Source organism: Equus caballus, chromosome 7, assembly GCF_041296265.1.
Source record: "Equus caballus isolate H_3958 breed thoroughbred chromosome 7, TB-T2T, whole genome shotgun sequence".
NCBI classification, from domain to species: Eukaryota; Metazoa; Chordata; class Mammalia; order Perissodactyla; family Equidae; genus Equus; species Equus caballus.
In genome coordinates, this window is record NC_091690.1 from 91,940,159 (window position 1) to 91,964,408 (window position 24,250).

The following is a 24,250-nucleotide window of genomic DNA, read 5'->3' on the forward strand; positions in this document are numbered from 1 at the left end:
TATTAAAGCATAGCTTGACAGCTATTGTTTCTATTGTTCAGGGAGATTTTTATTAATTTAGTTTAGTTTGACAAGGTAACACATATAACAGTCTACTGGAAATTTCCCATCCAGATCATAGAGAGAAAAATATGAAATGATTATTTTGACATCCTTCTGCCTGAATAATTGCAATTATAAATGATGAATCATTGAAAATACATTTTACTTATTGGCACTAAACAGCTACTGATGTAGTTAGATTATATAATTCATTTTGTGAAAAAATAAAAAGTCATAAATCCTTCTTTGGATTTGACCGGACTATAAATTATTAAAAGTGAGACAAAGTCTGTCTTAGATAATAACTACAATGCGAGATAGTTAAAATCCATTTGATTTCTCCTACTTCTAATCATATAGATTATTCTTCATTGTCAGAACAGATAAAATAGAAGTAATTTTAAAAACAGAAATATGGTTTCAATTTATTAGTCTATTGTCATAAGCAATACAAAGTCAAGTCAATTTATAATACAAATTTATTGCATTTGTAGTTATTTCTAAATTGAAAGATATAGGTTTATCAAGTACCCATGAAACTTTCTACTTATCTGAAGCTTGCATTCTTCAACTAAATGATAAAATGCTTTATCCAAAAGAGAAATGTTTGTGTTGATAAAACGTGAGCAAAAGATAGCTTTCGATTAAGGCATTTAGTTTATTGGAAAGCCATTATTCCTTCTTTATAATTTTTTAGCAGAGAGTTGTTTATTCTTGTTAGAAAAAGTCATTTCTTGAAGTAATATAGATTATGGCAAACTGTGATAGAGCAATAAAATAACCGAAAAACTTTAAGTTGTTGCTTATTTACACACAATTACAAGCAATAAAATACAATGCAGTAATTTTTCCTCCTATTTCTTAGAGCCACATGTAAAAAAAGGTGGGATTCTTTTGGCATATTTTTTTCTTGTTCACGATGTTTTGAAATGTGATCTTTCTTTTTTGAAAAATCTTTGTAATGAAAGGCCCGTCATTTCAACCCATTTGGCCCCAATTTATTTATTTATGTTACCTTTACCGGTGCTTTCTATTTCTTCCTGCAAAATTAAAACATTGTCTAGTATTCTTTCATTTCAGTCTAAGGACTCCCTTTCGTATTTCTTGTAGGACAGGTCTGCTAGCAATTAATTCTCTCAAGTTTTGTTTACATGGGAAGGTCTTTACTTCTCTTTCATTGTCGAAGGATAGCCTTGCTGGATTTTGAGTTCTGGGTGACAGTCTTTTTCTTTCAGCACTTTGAATGTCATCCTACGGCCTCCTGTCTCCATAGAGTTTGAAGAAAAGACATAGGTTGATCTTACTGAGGATCATTTACTTTTGATGAGTTGTTTTTGTCTTACTACCTCAAGATTCTCATTTTGTTTTTTGGTCTGCCTCTTGTTTACCCCTACAATCAGCAGACTTTTAGTTTGGGCATGGACCAAATGTCTTACGGACATTTTCACAGGACCAAATGTCCTGCAAGCGCCCCAACTGGTATTGCTATCTCAGGCAGCTATGAAGTTAAATAATAGCCAATAATTGGGGGTTTTTTAAACAAAAGCATGGGAGATAGGGCTTTTTTCACTGAGTGAGCTCTGAGTTAGGACAGATGAAGACAAGTGCTGTGAGTGGAGTTTCCTAGGGAGCTGCAAGACAAATCAAATGCTTCTCTGAAGACGAGGCTCTTTGGGAGCTTCAAATCCAGGGCACGCCTCTAGTGGCTGCCAGACTGCTGGCTTTCACAGCTACCAGGGTTTCAAAGCTACTTATTTTCAATGCTACCACAGAACTGGGACTTGGGGAATGGAAATATGGTAAGTTCCATGCTTCAGAGCTTGCTGTTCTTACAGAAATTTAGCCTTTTTTCTTGAATAAATCGGCTTCTGATTGCTGCAAGTCTTAGGTTGATTTCCGGTTTTGAAAATGTTGATTTTGATTGCTTTTTGTGGCCAGTGTTCTTATTCTTTTGAGGAGGGTTGGGTTTTCAAAGGTCCTGACTATACCGTTCCTAAAGCGCTTCTTCCTTTCCTCTTCTGTTTTTAATAGCCAGCTTTTGAAATCAGAAACTGCGATTGTATTATTTCTTATTCTTCTAAGTCTTAGTTTGTCTTTCTCCAATATTTGATTAGTGAAGCGATGTTTGTTTAAACGATTCTTTTCCTTTGGTGTTTTATCCATGTTCATATCGTCAGGGTTCTAAAGCTAGCCAAATAAGCAGCTATATTGATGAGAGCTTAAACCGGCATCAATTTAATGAATACATTTTATAAGAGACGTGATATAAAAGGCGATAGATCAAAACATCCATATTATGCAGACTTTTTCTAGTAACAGACAATGAGCTACACTTTGTAACTCAAGCTAGATAGAAGAGCAAAATTCTATTATTGCGGTGAATTTGGTACAATGCGTTACTGAAAGAGTGATAACCATCAAGCTTTGATGTGAATAATGGAAATGATGAATTTCTTAAGCTAAAGAGATCAGTTAGGAGATAATAGCTATATTTCAAGCAGAAGACAATAGCATCTGGATAAAGATAGTTGTTAGAGGAATTGAGGAAAATGGAGAAAGATTTTGGAATATTGTATTGGTATTCTGAGGCAGTCACCTGTGAATGCTGAAAGCCAGATATCTTTCACTTTCTTAAATTTTAACAGGCATGTGTAATACATTTCATTAAAATATTCTGTACTTTTCTATATGAATATTTTTGATTTTGACTTAGCAGGACCATTTTATTCTTCTGAAATCCTTACAAGTTTTTCTATACTTGGAGCTGTATTTCTTCCATTTTTCTCTAAGCTGTATTTAAAAAAAAGGGAAAAATTCAACCTACTTAATGCACTTTATATATAAATTTTAAATTATTTCATTACAAAGGATATAGAACATGGAAAAATCATGGCAGCTTAGCGTTCGTCACTTCCAAACCATCACCCAGTGGCTGGAGCTCCTCAACAACAAGCCTGATTGGTAGTTGTCTAGCCTGCATTGGGATGCTTAGAACGTTGGGAAATTCAGTCTTTCACCAACCTGTTTGATATCAGGATAAATTAGATTGTTGGAAGGGTCTTCTTCAAGTTTACTCTGAATCTGTTTCACTGTAGCATTTGGGACGATTCTGCACTCTAGAGCAGGATTTCTCCATTTCAGCATTATTAATGTTTTAGGCTGGATAATTACTTACCATGAGGCTGTCATGTGCATTGTAGAGTTTTTAGCAGCATCCCTGGCCTCAACCCACTAGATACCTGTAGTACATCCTGTCCCCTCATTCATGACAATCAGAAAGGTCTAGTTATTGCCAACTGTCCCCTAAGGGGCAATATCACCATTGAGACTCACTGCTCTAGAGAAATCCAAAAGAACCAAGGCTTGTACTAATAATGACTAGTCTCAAAATGTCACTCTGCCCAGCAGTGTGACTTTAGGCAAGTCACCTTCCTTCTCTGAGACCCAATTTCCTTCCTTTTAAATTGGGGCTAATAATATCTACCTCACAGGGATGATGTCAGATGCAGTGAAAGCAGATGCAAAGCATATAACATGCCTTCTCCTACTCCATAAATGGTCAATAAATGTTGGTTCCTGCTGGCTGATCGACTCTGGTGTAAAGTTATATAGCAAACCGCATACAATTAAAAGAAAAACTTGAGCAGTGTATGACTACAGACTTATGCAGATAGGAATAATCATTCTTGAGTTCTGAAGCAGCCATGCCAGTGTGGGTGTACACTCTCCCTAAAAATACTCTGAGTGAAAACGGATTTCAGCCCACAGACAGCACATTGCACTTTTATGACCTTAGGGACATTGTCAACTGTGCTGGCCCTATTATGCTTTCCCTGCAATTCATACACAGTAAACGTTATGTTTGCAATTAAACACAGAGAGAGTACTTTAAGGAAGAATGGGAAGAATGCATTTCTATGAATAAAAAAGCCCCCATCGTTTTCAAAGGAAAGGACATTGCTAAAGCAATACTGGAATTAATTACATTCAAATGGCACAGGCCATTTCAATGCAATTTAGTTTGAATTGTGCACATTTCTACAGGTTAAGAAAGAACTTTCTGCATTCAGAGGTAAAGTTAAAACAAAGCCCAATTTTATAAACTCTTTTCCTCTTTCCCTCACTATTAAGTTTGCTAGATAACATGCAGAACACCCAGTTCAATTTGAATATCATGTAAACAGCAAATAAGTTTTTAGTGTAAGTAGATCCCAAATATTGCCTGAGACATACTCCTACTAAAAGATTATCTGTCCTTTACTTGAAGTTCAAATTTAACTGGGTATCTTATTTTTGTTTCCTATTTGTTTGTTTGATTTTTCTAAATCTGGCAACCTCACTCAATATACAGTACATTCAGCTTAATCCAGGTCATCTTTGCCCTGCGTAGGGGAAAGAATCATTCGTCTACCCTCTAGGTCCTTCTGGCTGGCCTGGGAATTAAATTGACATGAGATAGAAAAACAGGAGAAAATCAAACAAGATTTAATAACATGTATGAGTGGGAGAAACCCAGGAAAGCTGAGTAACCAGCCAAAATGGCTGAAGCCACCTTAAATACCATCTTTAGCTAAAGACAAAGGAGGATGCTGGGGCTAGTGGTTTGGGACTTCAAAGGGGAGGAAAGCCATTTATCTGGAGACAGAAAAGCAAACGGTTGATGAACAAGTGTTTGCAGGGCCAACTATAGACAATGTGATCCGAGAGACACAACTTTGATAAAAATGGGCTTGCTAGTACCTTTCTGTCTATCACACCTGTTTTATATTATACTGTAGTTATCTTATGGTATTAGTGACTTCCTGGAACAGGAAGTATATATTAAATTCTTTTAGACAATTAGGGGAAAGGTCAAAGTTTCTTTAGGAGTCTTTGTCCTTAAAAATAATGAAGCCAAAGAGATACATCTTGCAGCGGCCAATTCTGATCCCCCATACCTGGAAGACATATTCCTAGTGTTTCCTCCCATTCAACCTCCCTTCTCCAAACTGTATGGAATGATGTGCTGCATCTCCATGATGTAGACAGAGGATAATGTCAATACATAGCATCCTTCAGAACAATGTAACTTCAGTCTGCCTTTACGGCTTTAACTGTCCCTTCTCCTCCAAAATACACCAATAAACATCTTTCTTTTCATGGGATTCTGTGCTCCATCCACATATTTCTTTTTCATGATGTTTCTTCTACCTGTGGCAAGCTTTCCTTTCTGATCCTCTCATCTTCTGCCTACTGTGCTCGTGTATCAAGTCCAAACTCAAAAGCAGCCCCATTTCTGTAGGCTTCCACTCCTCCAGACAGAGTCAGGGAGTCTCTCTTCTACAGAAGTATGCTCTCACTTAACTGTGCATTTCTTATTGCAGTAGGACTTATTCTATATTTGAATCACAATTCAGTATATATTTCCCCACCATAACAAGAAATTGGGTATTACTTGGTTGGAGATTAGTTACACCTACTCTCTGTAGGTGGGACAGGAGGTGAGCTAACATTGCATCTTGCCATGAGGAAAGGGTCAGAAGATTAGGAAGGTATATTGCCGGCAGCCCCATCTTGGGAAGCATTGCAAGGTGTAGTCAGTGGATACCCAAGTCTCCAGTGTTCTCCAATTTCCCTTGAATTTGTAAGTAGAATGGGCTCCTAACCAAGGCTAACCAGTAACTTTCTGAGTCTCTGACAGTGTCCAACAAAGCCCTAACACTGTAATCATCTCTGTCCTTATTTAAGCTGGAACAGATAAGCACCACTAGTGTCCTTCAAATTGCAACTGTGATGAAAAATATAGGCTAAATCCTGGAATATGAGGGAGGTCAATTCTGTGCAGATTTGCACTCAGTAATTTTGCAATACTGCTTCCTATTTTTCATAAGAGTTGATGTTTGAGGGAACCCACTTATCAAGTTAAGGCAGGGTGTTCTGTGTTATTTTCTCCGAGAATATTTGCTTAATTGGACAATGAGTTCCATAAGTGTGATGACTATAGTTTATTCATCTCTGTAATCTCAGAATCCAACACAGTGCCAGACTCAGTAGAAGTAGTTTATAAAAGCTTTCAGGCATTTTTTGAGGGATTAAATGAAGTGCAGTGCATTACTTGCTTTATCAAAAGTGGAAAAATATTTTATTTGATTTTAGTATGAATACACAAATTCACCCGATTTGCCCAAACATGCTAATGTTATCATCACTCATTTTCAACACCACTTATTTCTCCAACGAAAAGATATTCTAATATTCATTATGCTAGTTAATAAACCTTCTTATGTAGATTTTGATAATGCTATTGCTGTGTACTAGAAACATCACATTTGAGAGTGTATATTTGTGATTAAGTTGCCATAAGTACCAATTAAACACACCTTCAGTGGGTTTTTCACATCTTAACTAACAATAGCTAAAGTGTAGATGGGTGTTAACTTGTATGCACACAAACTACGTTGTTTGAACTGAAGTAGTTTTAAATAATAATTTAAAAAATAATTTACAGCACAAACACTGCTACCATATCTCTTGTTTGGGGATGGTGGCATGCGTATGCATTCAAATGTGTAAATAACACTAAAGAAACTTGTGTACTTGACCTCGGTCCATAAAGTTTACCCATCATTTTAACTTGACTATGCATCTCAGGATTTTTTATAATAGATCCTATTTCAAGGATCTAAATATTTCTTTCATTGACTAATAGTTATATGTTTAGTAAATGTTTTCTGCCCTTTTCTTGTATTCAATGAATCAGTGTCAGACAGTTAAGTGTAATTTAATTTACATATCTTTTTAAGAGTTTTCATACTGATAAATTTACTTTTCAAAATAAAGTCCTCTTAAGACCATGTTAACTGCTTTGTTTTGTTTCAGAAATATGGTAAGCAACAAACTAGCCCCAGACCATCCAAACTCACCCCAGACACCTGTGCATTATTCCATATCAGTGGATGCTGTGGGTTCAAAATTTCTGTGACCCACTTTGGCTTTTCCTTCATTCATTTTCTTCTCTTTCTTCTTTTCCTTACTGGTTTAGCCTCTCTTCCATAAGCTGCACGAAAATGCAAAAATAAGCCTGTAAATAAGAAAAAAAGTGCTATTTGGCTGCATTGAACTGCTCTCCAGAACAGTACTGTATATTATGTTACAATGACATAGATTGTAATAAGATTGGAGTTTTCTCATTATGATGACTATAATGAGAATGATAAATGCATTCAAATAAAATCTATGTAAAGCACACTGCTAAGATTCCTCTCTCCTCCTTAGATGCTCTATACAGCCGTGTTTCATGATACCATTATCTTTTTTGAAATTTAAGAAAAAATAGCTGATAGTTTAAAGAATCTGTCACATGTACCATATATATATATATACTACAGTCTCTCCAATTTAGGAGACGCTTTCCTGTCACAGCACTGTTGAGTCAGTACTTAATCTGTTTGCCACGGAGTTTAAGGAAAGTTGAGTTACTGAAGATGATGTGTGGTGTAGTGGAGAGAGCTCCACACTAGGACTCTGCTGATCTGAGTTCCAGTTTATGCTCTGTCTTAGTTTCCTATGGCTGCTGTAATAAATTAACACAAACTCAACAGCTTAAATTAACGTGAATTTATTATCTTACAACTCTGTAAATTATAGAAGTCTGATACAGGTCTCCCTGGGCTGGTCAGGATGGCAGCACGTGTTCCTTTGAAGGCTCTAGAGGGGAATCCATTTCCTTGACTTTTCCAGCTTCTAGAGGCCACTCTCATTTCCTTGTCTTGTGGCCTCCTTCCTCTCTCCTCAAAGCCAGCAATTTCATCTCTCTCCAACCATTCTTCTACAGTCACATTCCCTCTGACCCTGACCTCAGCCAGGGAAGGTTCTTTAAGGACTCGTGAAATGAGGTTGAGCCCACACAGATCATCCAGGATGATCATGTCGTGTCAAGGTTTTTAACGTTGATGATATTTGCAAAGCCCCCTTTTCTATGGAAGGCAGCATATGCACAGGTTCCAGGAACTAGACATGGACATCTTTGGAGGGGGCCATTATTTTATCTACCACAAGCCTCATCACTGGTAAATCATTAACCACTTTAACCTTGTTTTCCTCTTCAGCAAAATGGGGATAATTAATCACTCTGCCAACCAAGGTGGTCTTTGTTTGTTTTATTCTCTTTGCTCCTTTTCCTAAGGATTGCCATAAGGACTAAACAAGATAATAAATGTGAAGTTCTTTGCAGATTAGAAATAAAGTTATCGTTAGTCCCAGATTTGTATAGTGATTTGCTAAGTTAATCGTTAATTCATGTAGTCAATAAATAACTATGGAGTGCTTACCATGTACCTACCTTTATTCTACATTTTACATACAGTGGTGAAGAAATAGAGAGGGTGCCTATTGCCAAGGAGTTTAAATGGAAAGATAGACAAATCGCGTTGTTGAAAGACTATTGGGTGGCTACTCCAGTTAGGGTGAACAAGGACTACATTTCTGAGGAGGGGAGTGGAGAGCTGAATGATGAGATCAAAAATAAACTCAGATTGGCCTTGCAAGACGGGAGAGAGTATTCCAGGCAGAGGGAAAGGATCTAAGATGAGTTCAAATTTGGGAGGTTCCAGAAACAGCTGGAAGGCCACGTAGCTGAGCATAATGAGCAAAGGAGAAAGTATAATGAGGGGCGCTGGGAAGCACAGGCAGGTGACTTGCTGAGTCAAGTGATGAAGCAGTGAGAGATGCTGAGGACCGGGATGTGTGTTCATGGCGAAGTCCGTCTAGGTTGCCTTTCTTCCGCTACATTGGTCTTCAAAGATAGCTACTAAAATTACTTGCCTGGAGAGGAATTTATTAAAGTCAATAGAGGTTTTTTTTAATATATCTTGATAATAAAGTGATATAATATTAAATGATTCTGTGGGAATTTGGAGAAAAACAAGCAAACATCAAAACCAATACTTCAATACTATCAGTGCAACAACTAATAAGAGAGTTCTGGGAAATCCTTGGTCTTTGTCAGCTGTGGTCTGAGAAGGAGAAAAATATTGTCTTTGTCTAAATATATCTTTATCATCATTGCTGTTAAATAGGAAGTTCGGCCAAGCATTGTATTCCAGCTGGGCAATTTCCCATTCATATATAAAGATGTTGTTTTGCTATCTTCTGGTACCAATTTTTACTGAAGAAAATAAAATTTTATTCCTTAGTAGGTAATTGGTGCTTTCTTTGCTTCTTTTTTTTTTTCTGCTGAGCAAGATTCACCCTGAGGTAACATTTGTTGCCAATCTTCCTTTATTTTGTATGTCAGCCACTGTGCCAGCATGGCCACTGATAGATGAGTGGTATAGGTCTGCAGCCAGGAACTGAACCCAGGCCTCTGAAGTGGAGCATGCCAAACTTAACCACTAGGCCACCAGGGCTGGCCCCCTTTCCTGCTTTTTTTTTTTAATTATTATTACTCATTGCCTTTTGTTTCTGAAGTTTCACTATGAAGTACCTAAATTGGATTTTTTTCATCTTCCTAAAAGTTCAGTATGATTTTCAAATTGAGGAGATATCTATATTTTATTTTTAATCTCTCAACTATTCTCTCTTCAAATATTGACTCTTCCACCTTCTCTACCCCTGTGACTTCTGTTAGGTATGTGTTGGCTTTTTCATTCTGTCTTCCTTGTCTCTTAATCTTGCTTATGTATTGTTTACTTTTCGTGCTACAAGACGGGGAACTCCTTCTGTTGTACCTTCAAGACTAGTAAGTCTCTTTAACTAATAATAAATAACTAATAGTTAATAGCAAACTTTTTAAAGAGCTTACTAGGTGCCAGGCACTCCTTGAAGCCCTTTTTGTACATTAGTTCATTTAATCTACACAACAATTTCATGATGTTTGTTACTATTTTATTTCCCTCATCTTATAGATGAGAAAACTTACTTTCCTCATCTTTGTTGCTTACAACGAAGTTTGTAGCTTCCATGACTATCTTTCGTGTTCTCATTTATCACCAATTTAAAGCTACAGCCCCCTTTCTTCCATAGCCATCATACCATATTTTATGAATGCCTGTTATGAAAAAATAGATAGTGGTGTTGTTTGTGTGTAATTTTGAATTTAACTAAATTATATTTTCCATAGATCCCGTAGGCCCATACTTGCACCAACTTATGTCTGGTGCAACAATGACACCAACGATGTCTCCTGCTTACAACAACAAAAATTTCTTTCTCATCATGCTGCATGTCCATCAAAGGTCGTCTTCTCTCGAGGCAGTCTCTAACTGGAATTTTGGCACCGGTTGCATTTCATTGGGTAAAGTAAGTCACATGGACAAACCTGACTTTATTGGAGTATGGAAGTAGAGTCCTTCCCACTCTATGTAATTAAATAACTATATAACTATATTACCATATTATATATTATATGTGATGATATATTGTACTAATAGAGTAATAATTATTGATATGTAATTTATATATGAATATAATTATACAAACATTATACATAATATAATTAATATAGTACTATCATATTAATATCAATACATTAAATACAATAATTTGTATATTTGTATACCCAAGTAAACATACATATACATTTTTATATAATTATATAATTCATTTGTTCCCTACCAGTTTACAACATCACTCTTATTATATACTGAGTCCTACATCTTCATAGATCTGTTTCTGCACTCTCTATTCTGTTCCACTGAATTCTTCCTTTACCAAGACCTTACTTTTTAAATTATGAAGACTTTGTGCTATGTCTTCATATCTGGTATGTCATATTTTCAAAATTGCCTGATATATTAGAGAATATTTATTTTTTCACTTAAATTTTGAGTCACTTAAAATTTTCTATTTAATTAGAGTCGAAATTGAATTTAAAGATGGATGGGTGATTGTTAACATGTCTACATGTTAAACTGTGCCAGCCAGAAATACAGTGTTCAGAAGTTCTCTTATGTCCTGGATGAGTTTACATTTTTTTCTGCACTAACGTTCTTGTGCATCTTTGGTTGGATTAATTTGTAGATAATGATATTTTTCTAAGTTTAGTGAATAATATCTTTCTCTTATTTTATTTCACTATTTTTGGCATTGAGAAGTGCAGTTAATTTTGTGGTATGTTGATCTCGTATTCAACAACTTTCCAAACTCTCTTGTTCTTACAGATTATTGGTTCTGTTGGATTTTCTATGGAAATCTGCAAATAATGATCATTCTAATTCTTTTGTATCTTTTTTCTTGCTCAATTGTAGGCTATACATTTGTCAGGTCTCCAGGACTTTGATTAACAGTGGGAGTAACAGAGCAATCACTGTCTTAGTAACAACTTCAAAGGGAAGATGCATCAAGTTGAGGAAGACATTGATACAGGCTTTCTTCAGAGTCCTTATCAAAGTAAGTTCTATCTTTAGCTTTCTAAGAGCTCATTTTCATCATAAGTAAGTAGGGAACTTTTTCAAACACTTTTTCTGAATCTATGGAGTTGGTCATTTGAATTTTCCTCCTTAAGTATATTAATGTGGTAAATTGTAATAAAACCCATCACAGTTTTTCATGGCTAGTATTTTTCACATCATGTTTAAGACTTCTCACAGATTGTTTCCTGCTATTTATTCTGTTGACTTCATGTTTTTACTTTTCAAGTTTTGGGCTTGATAGATTCTCTAAAGCTGAGCCATCTTTATATACTTATTTGATAAGTATATTTATTTTAAGCTTATAGGTTTGGCTTTGTAATATTTGTTTAGGATATTTGCAGATACGTTTAAGATTGAATTTATCTTTTTATTTTCTTTTCTCATATTGTCCATATTAAATTTTAGGATCAAGACTATATCAGCCTCATAAAATGGGTTAGGTAATTTTCCTATTTTTATTTTTTAGAACAACTTGTATTTGATAAATTTAGCTCCCTAATTACATCTGTGTGTGGAGATTTTTGTGGGGAACATAATATAATTTCATTTCCCTTGCTATTGCTCTGTCTTCCAGTTCCTCTCGTGTCAATTATTCCATTTTATTTTTCATCTATTTCATCTCTCAAATGTATTAACTAATACTTTGTAATATTCTAGCATAGTGAGTCATCTCATAACATAGATGTCACTATTTCCCCTTTGCCATTCTGTGTTTTTTTAAGCAAAGACAGTTTCTACCCTATCTTCTCCTGCTCCCTTTCTTTTTACTTTCCTCAGTCTAACCAGAGGTCCACCAATCTTGTTAGACTTTTCAAAGAACCATGCTTCGGTTTTATTAACTTTACCATTTTTATTCTCAATGTCTTGACTTTTCCCCTTAACTTTACTGTTTCTTTCCTTCCTACCTCATTGCGTTTACTCTATTCTAAGCTTTCTAGCTTCTTTTGCTGCCCTCATTGCTCACGTGCTTTCAGTCCTCGCTGTTTCCTCAGAAGCATAGTCAAAGCTTTCAACGTTTACCAAGGACTACTTCCGATTCGCCTCACAAATTTCCACATGTGGTGCTTTCATTGTCATTCGATTCTACGTATTTCATCATTTTAGTTTCATAATTTCCTCTTTAACCAAGTGATAATTTCATTGTTTTGTTTTGTTTTGTTTTGTTAAGTTTCAAGGCATATGGGATTTTAAGCTCTCCTTTGGTTACTGATTTCTGGTTTTGAAGCACTATTGGCTTGTCACCAGAGAACATCCACTGTGCAATACCAGTCTGTTTGAAGGTATCGAGGCTTCCTCTGTGATCTAGCTGTAATGGACACTGTGCTGTTCTGCCAAGGCGGTTTCTTCCAGGCTGACTCACCTGACCCCCAGCTGCTGAGGGCTCCCAGCATGTCCCCCACTGGAAGTCACCCTCAGACGCAGGGAAATGCCTCTAACAAGGTTATGCCGCTTCCCAGGAGCAGCTTGCAGCCAGTGACATGCACAGTCCCCTTATGTCAGTTTGGAACAACTCTGAAGAGCTCCAGAGCTCCCATTAGGGTTCCCTGAGCCTCACCTGCAACCTCACTGTGGGCCAGTTCCCCCGCTGCCTAATCCCTCCATTCTCACATAAGTACAGGCGGCTCTCCTAAGAACACGTCCCAGTAAATATTCTGCGTACGGCCCTCCCCTCAAATTCTGTTTCCAGGGGACCCAATCTAAGACATTAGTACAAACTTAATGTTTGTGACTACAGCGTGTGTTAAAGAGAAGATGTATTCTGTGTTTGTTGGTGTAAAATTCTATAGGCATATTTTATATCAAACCGGTTAATTTTTATTGTTTTTGTCATCTTGATCCATCATTTTTTATGAGGAGTTTTGTTAAACTCTTTCAACTATAATTGCTATTTTATCTATACCCTCTCATTTTTATCTAGATTGTAACTTTATGTATTTTGACACTGTATTGTTAACTGTATATGTATTCAAGACCTTTAGATATTCTTGATCATTGTCGATATACAGCAATTTTTATTGATGCTTGCCATTTTTTGCCTGAGGTTATTTTTTTTGTCCAATATTACAATTGTACCAAATTTCATTTAGCTGCATTTGCCTTCCTGCTCCCCCTTTTTTCCTATCTTTTCATTTTCAGCCATTCTGTGTCCTGTAGCTCTAAATGTGAGAGGTTAATGGATCTCAAAGAAATGCTCAGTATTTACTATTGAGGTTATATTGGGTTTGCCCTATGAGAGGAAAGAATGTCTCAGGGTGGAAGAGAACCAGGGAGAGCTACCTATTTTCTCTCCTCCAGATGTGTCAACAGGCCACGACTTTGGCCTGGGTGTGTCATTTGCTGTCCTGTTGCTGCAGTGGAGCAGGAAGAGCAAAGCTTCACACTCAGGGGCTGTAGGATGCTATCCAGCCTGAGGTGAGCAGCCAACAGCAACGAATACAGTCCAAACTAGAGAGTTTTGAGAGAAAATATTAATATTTAAATTAATATTTACACCAGAACAACTGACATATCCCAGGACTGACCTGGACAGATTGGCATGTAAGGCCATCCTAACTCTCCCCTCGCTTCCTGCCTCCACCCTACGAGCTAGGTAATTAGAGCAGTATTTTTGAGAAACATATCTAAAGAGTTGGAACAAAAAGTCACTTGTGAAGAGAATTTTCTTCAGCTTAAAAAACAAAGCAAATCCATTGTACACAGAACTCAATATATTGCAGGAAAAATTACTAAAGCACAATGCATATCTAGACATAGCCCAGAAGAATCTCTGAATTAGATGAATAAAGAAAAAATCCTCCAAGTATCTATGCAGAGAAAACATTAATCTACAAAAAAACAGGAGTCATGCTTCCTCTGATCTCATCTTAAGATGCTTATTGTCAGAAAACAATGAAGTAATTTATAGAGAATTTGAGCAGAGAAATGATGTGATCTTTAGAAACTATCGTCAGAAAACTTATCTCTTACACGTTAATAACAAAAAAAGACATTCTCAAATATACAGGGGCTAAGAATACACCACTCACTTAACTTGGGCAACAAGGAAATTGAAATAGGAAAGCACAAGTGAATATCTCAGAGAGTAAAAGAAGCCTGGAAGACGTTCCCATAGGATCCAAAGAAACATCCAAATTATCAGAGTAGTGGTGATACCAGTGAGTATTTTACAGATGAAGCCCAACACGTCATTGAACCTGCAAGAAAGTGGAAGTATTTAGAATTCCTTTCACAATGATGTCAAAATGAAGCTGAAAAGTAAATAACCTCAGTACAAATTATTATCCTCTTCAGTGGGACCAATACTGAAATACTGGCACAAAGAATTTCCCCCTAAGAACCATGTTCTCAGGCAAGTTTGACAACAAATTCAAAAGTCCAGTAAATATGATTGAAGCTTCTTTATTGAAGAACTTAGGTCATTGTTGACAAAAAGCCCGCAAGGAAATATGCCAGAATGTTGATGTGATTTTCTGTGGTTATTTGGCTAAGATTGACTTTTTTCTTCATGATTCTTTTCTGTAATTTAATATAGTAGTAAACAATAGTACTCTGTAAATGATAAAATAAACTTCATATGAAAAAGAACCAAATGCCCAAATCTAGATTTCCCAGAGAAACGTAAATTACTCACTGTAAGCTCAGGTGACCATTCCACTCATCCTCATCTTATCCTCCTGAACTGTATTTCTAGGAATTGTTTTTATCCAGTGAAAAAGCAAGAATCTCTCTCCAGGCAACAGAAGATGACAGAATGTACAAAGTGGAAGGGAACTTACTGACGTTTTAGGGCAGTGGTTGAAGACCAGGAACGATTTTACCCCAGGGACATATGGCACTGCCTGGAGACATTTTTGATTCTCACACCTGGGAAGGAGTAGGCTCCTGGCATCCAGTGGGCAGAGGCCAGAGATGCTGCTAAACGTCCTGCAATGCACGGGACAGGCCCCGCATCAAAGAATTACGCAGCCCAAAAGCTCAATAATGCCAAGGTTGAGAAAACCTCTGATTTTATGTAATCTAAAACATAGGCTCAAAGAGATTGCAATTCGTGTCCAAGGTTGAACAATTATTATGTGACAAAGAGAGGAAGCAAAAAGTGACTCAGTTCCTACATGGTGAAAAGAGAAAATTACCAGTGGTTATATACGAATGACATTGTTTCTACCCTAGAAGCAGAGAAATGGCCACGGTGAGGCTCCAAATTGTTCACATGAACATTCTGCATCTCTTCGTTGGGCAAGGGGTCCTGCGGTCCTCAAACTGGGCACATGCAAGTTTTTCCTGCTGTCCATCTGTCAGCCAGCCCACCACATAGGCCCCTGGAGTCCATCAAGGTGATCGCTCCTGCTTACGTATATGAAAGGGAAGACCGCTTTTCTTCCATAGTTAATGAGGACCTAAAAAAGGGTGCAGATTTTTAAAGTCTCTGCTAGATATTGTTTAATAATATCATCACTCAGGCTTTAAGGAGATTGAATTCTATCTGCAGTCTGCCAGGTCATCAGCCCTAAAAGTTGATAGTTTCATTAATTTTCTTTATGTGGATATAGACAGGGCTCAAGCCTCACCCCCTCCTTATCCTCTATAAGCACATTTTCCCCAGGCCTGTAGATACAGGCAAATACAACTGAGTTGAAGCTATTCGGGGCCAGGGTAGTATTTGGATTTTAATTTTCTTGGTGTTAAAGTCAAAGGATTATATATCATCTCTCAATTAAAACTAACAAATTTTAATCCTGTTGCATTTGCTCAGGGATTATTGGGTCTGTGAAGGTGGAGCAATTTGTGTGAATGCGCTACCCTTAGGGACATGCCAAATCAAGGGAATTCAAGGAGAAAATAAACTGATATGATCAAGGGGAAGCCCCAGCCATATCCAGGAAAATAATACCAAGTCCCAAAAGGGTAAAGCAGGAAATAGGAGACGTAGCAATCGAGTCAGATCTCCAACTTTCAGGAGCAGGACAAAGTTCAGCTCAGGGCTAAAACTAGGACTAGGTTAAGAATTCTTGTGTTTTCTTTTCACAAGGAACTTTCAGCCAGCCTAGTGGTTAAGTTCCTCTCCGCTTTGGTGGCCTGGATTCGGTTCCCGGGCATGGACATACACTACTTTGTCAGTGACCATGCTGTGCTGAAAAATAGAGCAAGATTGGCACTGATGTTAGCTCAGGGTTAATCTTCCTCAGCAAAAAAAAAAAGGGGGGGGAACTTTCTTAAAGGGGCTGTACAGAGCTCAATAATTAGGATTCCATTTTACTTTTAACGAAAATTTTAAGTACCAGAGTTTGAAAAGGAGCCTGGGATTTCTTTGGTCCAGAATCCAAAATAAGGGAGCTCAGTAGCGGAACAAGGGTCTGACAGCACATCCCAGACTCACCAGGAAGAGCGGGAGAGGGAGAAGGAAAAGCCTCCAGCCTGTGGGGGAAAAAAGCCTACAGGCTACCATGGTCTCTGTTAGGCACTTCAAATTTTCCACCTGATCGTTTTTTTTAAATTGAAGTATAATTTACGAATAGTCTGTTGCAAAAGTTCTAATTTGGGACACTGGATACAAGTTCTTCCCCTGGTTGGCGCTGTGGGTGACCTTGGGCACATCACTTATCCGACCTTGTTTTTAGTGTCCTCATCTATCAAATGATGGTCTGAGATGGTTGATGTAAAAACCCTTTGGCGCTGACATTCTCGGATTCAGCGAGCGAACTGGAGGTTTTGCCCTGATTAACTGCGTGCGCTTCATCATCCATTAGAAGGTTTGATAGGAGAGAAGAGAGGGGAGGGTTGTTCCCCCACTTCTTTCATTCAACTACCCAATCCAATTAACTCCAAATAAAATTTGTAGTTTTAATTAGTTTGTCTGATAGGGTTTTTAAAAACCTCATAAATGTAAATCTTCAGCGTCCCTTTTGCAGGCTTGGCAGCTGTCTTGCTCCTTTTAATCTGAGCTCCTCTCACCTATTTGTGCCTTTTCTGATTCATTATTCTTTGTTCCTGTTTATTGACTGTCTTTTTTTCTTCCTTTTCTCCTTATAGTAATAATACATCGCTTAAACAGAATTTTAGGAGAGTCACAAAGATTTTAAATGACCTAGAAATTATTTCATTCATAGGAGAATTAAATGTTGTTAAAGGACCTCAAGCCCAGTTGAACTAGGTCAGCATCCTGGAAGTGTTTTAAACACTTTCAGACTGTGGGGTCATGCATCATGCTCTGTGACCTGCTGAAGCTGACACCCAAATCCTGTGTCCTGAGGAGCGCCCAAGAAACCCACACGCTGCGCATATTTCTCATGGAGGCACATGCTCACCGCTTGATGCTTGGTGTTGTAAATTTTATGCTTATTTATTTTCACTTTGTTGGACTTATGTACATCAAAATAAATTCATTAGAACTCTAAGTTTCATGAGGGCAAGGGTTTTTGTCTGTTTTTTTAACTTCCATATTCCCAGCACCTCAAACAATGCTGGAAAATAATAGATGTCTGATACTTGTTAAATGAACAAATGAGTGAATTTATAAATCTGAAAATGAATGAATAAATTAAGTTAATTTACCTGTTGTCTGTAATTTCATATTTTACTTCAAAACTCTTATCCTCTATTATTAAAGATTTATTATAACAGACTTTGAGCACTTTGTATCAGCTGTTATGCCCAAGGTTTTAATACCCTTCCTTCATCCACTGCTCAAAAGAATTGTATGAGGGAGTTATTATTATTTTCATTTTAAATTATTAAATTCAGGTTTAGAAAGGATAGAAAGCTTACTGAAGGTATCAGAGCGTGTAAGTGGCAGAACCAGAATTAGGACTCAATTATAAGAAAGTGTGTATCAGAAAAATTTAGACATCCAGAAAAGAAAAAGATTCTATCATCATAAGTACTATGAGAATTGCATCATAATTTCGCCCAACTTTTGGTTTCATGTAATGATATCAGAAGATAGATATATATATATATTTTTAGTGTGGAAGATTCACCCTGAGCTAACATCCATTGCTGATCTTCCTCTTTTTTTTCCTTTTTTTGTCTTTTTGAGGAAGATTCGCCCTGAGCTAACAGCTGTGCCAGTCTGCCTCTCCTTTGTATGAGCAATGCCTCCACAACATGGCTGATGAGTGGTGTAGGCCCACAACCCAGGATCCGAACCCCTGAACCCAAGCCGCTGAAGCAAGTGCACAGAACTTTGACCGCTCAGCCACCAGGCCAGCCCCCTAGAAGATATTTTTTTAAGTATTATGTTCTAACTCTTAGACCTGGTGGTATCCTGTCTTTATATCTTTTTAATGGTTGCATATGCCGTTAATTAGCTATCTATCAGAGCCTCGCAGAATGCCGCTACCTTGGGGAATAATCCATCTGTCAGGCTAAAATCATTCTCACATAACAAGCAATAATGGTGACTATACTACAAGGTATTATTATTGTTGCTCTTACTATTACTAGTAGTAATTGCTAATACACTGGAGGTTAATGTGAACCAGACATTGTGCTAAGCATTTTAGATGCAATACCTTATGTAGCAAAATAGCTTTTATTAACAAATTATGCCCTTGCTTATTAGGGTAGGTAGTTTGTCAGTCATTTCTCACAGGGAAAACTTTGAAAGAAAAGGAGAAAAAGGGGGTGGTAAGAAAGAAGACCTAGATAGAAAGCTTAGAAGAAGGAAATAATCTGTCTCAGCTTTTCCAAGAGAGAGAACCAAGAAATCCTTTATTGTGAAGAACTGAATTGGACAGAAGCTGCCCACCCTTCCAACCATGACATCCTTTTCCTCCTCCATCCTTTCCATCAGCTCCACCATTATCCTACTCCGCCCTCCTCCTTCCTGTCAAACTGACAGTTACAACAGCCTCCCAAGTGTCTTCCTAACTCATTCCAAGCAAATGCTACAGATGTCCCTGAAACATAGCTGAGCTTTATTGATCACCACCCCAAATTGCCCCAAAAGCTCCCTACTGCCCAAGGAACCACCCACAAATTCTCCCCTCCATAAAAGGGAAGGAGTCAAGTCATTTCCTGTATTATCATAAAAAGATGTGGCGTCCCAGTCTTTTCACACAGCATTTTTTCCAAATCCTCTCCTCAGTGGATGCCTACCCACCTAGGTGCTTCAGGTCCCATTAGGTATTCTTCCAAATATTAGTAGGTGAGTAATAATCTACCTTAGTGTGTCGGGTCCTCCACTGCTCCCTCCAACCCTTATGCATGCTCAGACTTTGCGCAAACGAGAAGCCACAGCACCTTCTCGCCAGCCACAGGCTCAGGGTGGGCAAAGGGAATGGAGGAGGAGGAAGAGCTGGCAAGTGCCAGTGCTGATGTCTGTCGAGTGACAAGGACTATGAATCAGCCAGCATTATCACTTTATTTATGAAAAACTAGGCTTAAAGAAGTATAAGTTTGCACAAATGCCTCACATTTGTGACATTACAAGTTTGAATCCTGGTCAGTAGGCCAACAGAGGCCTGTTCTTAATCACAGTGCCAATCACACCTGTTTCTTCCCTACTCCTTAACCTCCTGGGTCCGACCTTATTGTTTCTCCTCCTGTTGGCATCCTTTCCTTCCTTGGCACCTTGTTTCCAATCAGGATCTCAACCAACTTGTGTGGTTATAATTCTGGTTTTCCACTCTGGCAACAGGCTTGAGTCCATGTGGCCCAGGGACCTGCTCACTGTGGCATATGATCACAAGCAGTGATCTTGATTTTCCACCTCACCTCCTGAAAGAAACAAACCTACAAACTATGCATCCACTCACTTCCCTCTGTAAAAGAATCCAGATTTCCTTAGACTTTCCTGGGAAACCAAACCAGGCTTTAAGGAGAGTCCTATTACTATTAAGTAATGGTAAGTAACAGCAGAGAAAGAGGAGTTGGGCCCTGGCTTTTATATGCTGTTTGATCATCCTTCTGTCACTAGTCATATAATAGTTTATCTCCAATTCCGAAGAGTTTCTCCTCTCCTTTTAGGATGTTTTGACCACTGACTTTTTTGGTATAAAAATATATAAGTTTCCAGACTCATTTTCTCACTCATTATACTTTTGCTCCATACATTTTCCTAAACTATTTCCCCCAAAACTGGAAGACAGGGACTGTGTCTTTCCTTGTATTCTCTAGATAATTGCTGGATAAAAACCAAAGTGACTGTAAAATATGTTCGACTCATCAGTTTTCATTTTTAGAACTTTTGACATTTTTATTAAAAATATCCCGTTAATCCCAATCTCAAATATTTAGTAAATGCCCCAAATAAGATGGTTAATACTTATAAAGGACATTTATTGAGTGCTCACTATATTTTAGGTATGCTTGTGTAATAACTTTCCATGTATTAACACGTTTATTCCTCACAACAACCCTACGATGTAAGGTGCTTCCATTACCACACTTTTACTAAGAAAGATACTAAAGGATAGGCTCCCAAAGCTGCTAAGTGACAGAGCCAAAGTCTGAAAGGAATCCATTTTCAAAACCTTGGCCATTCACCATCACGCTATAGCTACCTTTCTATATTTAACCCACACATATCATTTAAAGGAAAGTAGATTTTTTTTAATGCTGGTAGGTGCTGTCACCACAAGATAATTGAATTAAATATCATATTAGATATTAAAACTAAAAGGCATATTATCAATCATCTAGTCTAACTCCCCTCATTTTCCCAATAACATAAAATAAAATGATACTCAGAGAGCATAGGTTTGTCCAAAGTCATGGAGATTATCTGAGACTTGAACCCAGATTTCCTGACTCATTTTGCACCATCACAAAAAATCAAATGTACCCAATCTTTTAAGACAGTGTATCTCTTGATTTTGCTGTAACATGATTCTCAGGGGTTTTTGAACGTTGGACTAGGTCATCAACGCAAAACTCTCTGATATCTCAGTTCCTCCCACTCCTTTCTACTTTTCAAACTCAAGCTTAAAAAAAGAACATCATCCTGGGATAATTAGAAGAACAACATTTTTTATAGTCAACAAAGGAAGGAAAATAGATTATAAGTAAAGTACTTATACATGTCATAAGCCAAACTATATTCCTACTTATACTGTAAACATTAAAAATAATTCTTGTTCCCTGGAGAGGAGGATGAGACTGTTGCCCATTAATGAGGTATATATTTTAACTTTCCTCCTGTCTGGAATATTCCATTCCTCAGCGAGATATTTTTCACACTGCACCCAAAACTTCAATTCTTCCTTGCTAATTTCTTCTCCTTGCTTTCCTTTTAAATTCCTCTCCTCTGAGAGGTCGTCTCTGACACCCACCATGCAACTACTATTGTCAGGCATTCTTCTGTGTAATTCCACAGAGTCAAGGACTTACTTCCTGGTACATATTTTAGAACAATTAAAGTTACACTGTGTCCTGCATCTCCATACTTTGGTCCTCAATGTATATTTCTTCAAAGAATGAGCATTGTGAACTTGCACCAAGCCATACCCTGCCCAGCCTGGCTTTCTTGTGACAAGCATTATTCATTGGCAAGAACTCTGATGACCATGGACTGGAGCAAGAATAAAAGCCCTCAAAGGAACATGACCCATCATCCTATCTTTATGTCCCCACTCCTTCCCAAAGGTAACTCCTCCACCTCATGGAAACTCTCCGTGAACACTAAGGTAGTGATTCTCAGTCTTTCACATTCCTGGGCACACTTTAATCCTAGGATTTGCATCCTGACTTGAAGATTACATTATTTTCACAAGTACTCCATGATTTCCTCAGTCCCCTTTCAGCACTCTGTCTTTATTGAGTAGAGCATCCGACTACATTGATTCCTTCACTTGACAGAGATCCCTGTGCTTCTGTAAGTAAGCCATTTCCATATTATCCTATTCTTTTGGATTAGTCACAGCAAGAGGGACTCACCTATAGAAAATCTTGCACAAAGCCCTCAGCTCAACATTCCATCTGATACGTCAAAGTAATGATATGTATCCTTAGTTGCTTCTAAAGCAAACTTTATGTCTCATTTAAAATTTGATAGCTGGCCCAATACTGAAGAGTTTGCCTGACATCTGTGTACCATAGCTGATCTGTTGAAAACCACATTCTTAAGAGGTCTTTTCCCACCCTCACATCTCTGACCACCAATGAAAATCATCTCACCATGGCCCTCTTGAACTCAGGAGCTCACACTTTCCTCAAACAAAAGTTTTAATAGTATAACCACAGGTTATCTCAGAATAAGGAGTTCTTGATTTTCCATCCCAGCAAATTGTTCCATGGGAACACTATTGTCATATATGTTCCCATTTATGTTAGCTTCTTTTATCAGCTGCTATACTTGTTGTTAGGAAAGAAGAAGATGTTAAAGAAAGAAACCACAGAATGTCACCTAGTTGTCTGGAAGTCTCAAAGGCAGTCATTCTGGTCTTCTCCTGTATGTCCTCTCCATACGTCGTGATGGCCCACTCTGGTTCCCTTTATCTTCAGGGAAAATGAAGAAGTGAAACATCAAGATTCAACTAATGCAATAAATTAGAAAGAGATGTCAGGGGATCCATTGGAATTTATTTCCCTTCATTTTATAAGGCCCAAACCTACATGGTGATTCTTTGTCACTCATAAATGTGTGTCTGAAGGATGGGGAAGGCAGTAGGTGGGTGGGTGGTTATGACTGGGTGTGTACACGATTGTGCTTAGCATTCAGCTGTTCTTAATAAAAACTAGATTTCATCTTTTTCCTTAAGAAAAAGAAAAAAAATTCACAGAAGCCATCCAATCCCCAAATCCCAGCCAGATTAGCATTTCTTAACCAACCATTAACCTTATATCCCTACTCTCCGTCCCTCCCACTCTTTCTATCCCTCCTACATTTTTTTCTGTCATGAAAACAAAGACTCAATTTTACGAAAGTTAAATTGAACAGAAGAGATGTGACAAGCAAGATACAAGTGACAAAAATGATAAATAGGTGAAAAAAAGATGGGCTTCTGCTTTATTTCCGTACTCTTTGTCCAACCGTCTATTCTAGCACTTCCCATATTGAATCGTAACTATAATGCACTGGCTTGCCCAACAGTATTTGATGAATAATGAAGGAGCAAATGATATATCATGGATTGTATTGAGCATGGAAAGTTTCATAATGGCATGAGGAACAGGACTCAGTGCTGAAGAATTATTAAGAATTGGATAATCCAGATGTAGAGAGTGACATGAATGAAGACACAGAAGAGGGAAAAACTTGACTTGCTAGTGAGATAACGTTGTGTACCTATCAACAACCACTGTTGTGGCTGGAACAGCCTTTGTGGTTCTTATTATGATTACAAGATGCTCTCAGCAATAACCATCAGGAAACTTTGAAAAGAAAGGGTTTATTATTTACAAATCCTGGAGCATACAGGGCACCCCTAGGGCACACAGGGAGGTCACCAGCAGAGAGAGCAGGACCCTGGGGTTCTGCTTTTATTGGAGTTAAGAGTGGGTACAGGCTCACTCTTTCTTGGTAAAATTAAAACATAAAAGCCAGAATTTAAAGCACAAGAAGAGAAAAAAAAGTGACCCAAATGGTTCTTTATCGAAATCAGGCAGGATCTCTAGAACAAAGGAGCCTGGCTCTTCATCTAGTCGTGTGGCTGGCGATGTGTTTATTTGAGATAGCCATCTTTGATGTGGGCGCCATCGTTGAAGTGGGTGGCTCTAAGTCAGGCCCTTGCCTTATGAAAAAGGAAAACCTGACTGTTGACTGTCAGGGCCTACACTACAGACCTTTAGTGGATTATTCCAGATTCAGAAGTAGGAATGGTCTTAAAATCAGTCTTCTCCAGCCAATTTAATCTCAGTGGTACATTCTCTTCTGGAAA

The 24,250-nt window shown here is 37.8% G+C and overlaps 1 long non-coding RNA gene across 1 annotated transcript; it reads left to right on the top strand.

Annotated features, from left to right (window-relative positions):
- The first annotated feature begins 1,729 nt into the window (after window positions 1-1,729).
- On the top strand, window positions 1,730-18,048 carry LOC138925054 (uncharacterized). Its single transcript, XR_011440713.1, has 4 exons — window positions 1,730-1,841; window positions 10,142-10,320; window positions 11,268-11,409; window positions 13,728-18,048. It is a non-coding gene; the product is annotated as an uncharacterized lncRNA (long non-coding RNA).
- The last annotated feature ends 6,202 nt before the right edge of the window (window positions 18,049-24,250 follow it).